Below are 2,051 nucleotides of genomic sequence, written 5' to 3'. Positions count from 1 at the left end.
CAGGGCCTGACAAGGCTCAGTAGTAACATGGGGGTTCTCACATAACAGTCCCTGGTACTGAGTAATCCAGGATGTTGACAGCCATTTATGGGGGTCCCCTTGCAGGAGAGTGTTGACTCATGCAGGACTTTTATGAACAAATCTTGGCCCAAAGTCAGCTTGGTTGCCTCCCGGACCAGTAAGGCCACTGCAGCAACTGCCCGTAAGCATCCCAGCCACCCAGTGGCAACACGGTCCAGCTGATTCAAGAGATAAGTCCCTGGTCTGTCCCATGTCCCCATAATCTGGGACAACACTCCTGTAGCCACTTTGTCCTTTTCAGTCACGTAAAGAGTGAACGGCTTAGCAAGGTCTGGCAGGCCCAATGTGGGTGCTTATGTAATTGTGCTGTGTTTGAGTTCTATTACCAGTGGGATTTGTTTGCAAGCCTGGGGTTGGGGTAGGGGGTTGTCTTCTGCCCAGACCTCAGGGAATTGTTGAGTTAACGCTCTCTCTCTCTTTTTTTCCCCTGATGTCCGATCTTATTTATTTGTTACTCTTACAACATCTCATTTTTGACTGGACTCAGACTTAGAAGTAGAAGCTCTCAGAGAGGACAGCCTCCGTCTCTTGGCAATCTGTTCCTGCTGTTTTTCTTTGGCCTCCTTCATCTCTTGGCCAAAAGTTTAGCATATTCTGCAGCCTCTTCTTTGTTTTTCTTAGTACGCTGTTTCTTCAGAGCAATACGCCGGAGTTTGTGTTGCAGAACTCGTGGAGTCACGAGACGCTGAATCTCGGGTGCTTTAGTCCTAGGTTTCTTACCTTCTTTGTTTGGGGGCTTTTGCACAACATACTGGCGGACATCATCTTCCTAAGAGAGATTGAAAAGTTTGCGGATTCTGCTAGCTCTTTTGGGACCCAGGCGACGAGGCACTGTAGTATCAGTGAGTCCAGGAATATCCTTCTCCCCTTTTTCACGATGACCAAGTTGAGAACACTCAGATTGGCATCCACAATGCAACCCCGTACAGATTTGTGCCTTCTTTCTCCAGCCTTTCTTGGTCTGTAACAGGAATGCCCCTTACTCAGTAGCAGGAGAACTCAACCATGGGTCAAGACACCCTGCTTCATGGGGAAACCCTGCTTATCGTTCCCGCCACTGATTCGGCCCACATAACTCTTCCATTCTTCACCCAGAGCGTCAGCAGCAACTTCTGTGGCCGTACGCTTCTCGTAGAAGGTACGAAGTTTTCATTCATTGACCACTTCAATGAGCTTCTGGCAGCCAGTGGCCAGGAAAGAGATGTTCAGCTTCATTCTGAAGTGGCCGACAGCCTCCGAGGCGCCACGAAAAAGAGCGAGTTAACTCTCTCTTGACTGTTTAGCCCATCCGGTTTCCCTGCCGGGAGACTGTGCAACCTCCATTCATCTTGAGAGGTTACTGAGAGGAAGAGTCAATAGGTGGTTGAGCCCACTTGAACAGTGGGTCTTTTGTGGGGGGAATGGTCACTTGTGCCCCCAATTTAGACAGCAAGTCTCTTCCTAACAAAGGTACTGGGCATTCAGGGAGGTATAAAAATTCATGAGTCACTTGGTGTCCCCCCATCTGCCATTTTCAGGGTAGGCTAGAGACACAAAGGCTGCATTTATCACCATCTGAGACCCAGCCGCCTCTGGCTGGGTCTATTGGCGTATAAAGTCTATAGGCCTCACACAGTCTTTTGCAGAACTCAGAGGGTGATTCGCTTTCCCTTTGAATCACTTCGGAGGGTTTTGTGATACTCATAGCTTTTCGGGCCCCCCTCTTGAGACCTTGTAAAATAGTCACCTGATATAACCTTGTCCAAGTAGGAGGGTCTCGAGCAAACCCTAGCCATGAGTCCAGTTTATGGATATTGATCCACGTGTCCTGGCTCTCCTGTTACTACTCTATAGACTGCTTTCACTATTTTTAAGTTCATGGTTTTCCCTGGTGGCCATCCTACTCCCATAGGGGGCCATTCGACCTCACAGAGTATGTGGAGGCAGTTAGGCTTCATCTTCACCCCGTAGTCTCCTCCAAATCCCTTCTT

At 49.0% G+C, this 2,051-nt stretch overlaps 1 pseudogene; it reads right to left on the bottom strand.

Annotated features, from left to right (window-relative positions):
• Nucleotides 1–531: 531 nt before the first annotated feature.
• Nucleotides 532–1,296, bottom strand: LOC136163314 (small ribosomal subunit protein eS6-like; annotated as a pseudogene).
• Nucleotides 1,297–2,051: the final 755 nt, after the last annotated feature.

This window comes from Muntiacus reevesi, chromosome 3 (genome assembly GCF_963930625.1).
Source record: "Muntiacus reevesi chromosome 3, mMunRee1.1, whole genome shotgun sequence".
Lineage (NCBI taxonomy): Eukaryota > Metazoa > Chordata > Mammalia > Artiodactyla > Cervidae > Muntiacus > Muntiacus reevesi.
This window is presented reverse-complemented; position numbering and strand designations above follow the sequence as displayed.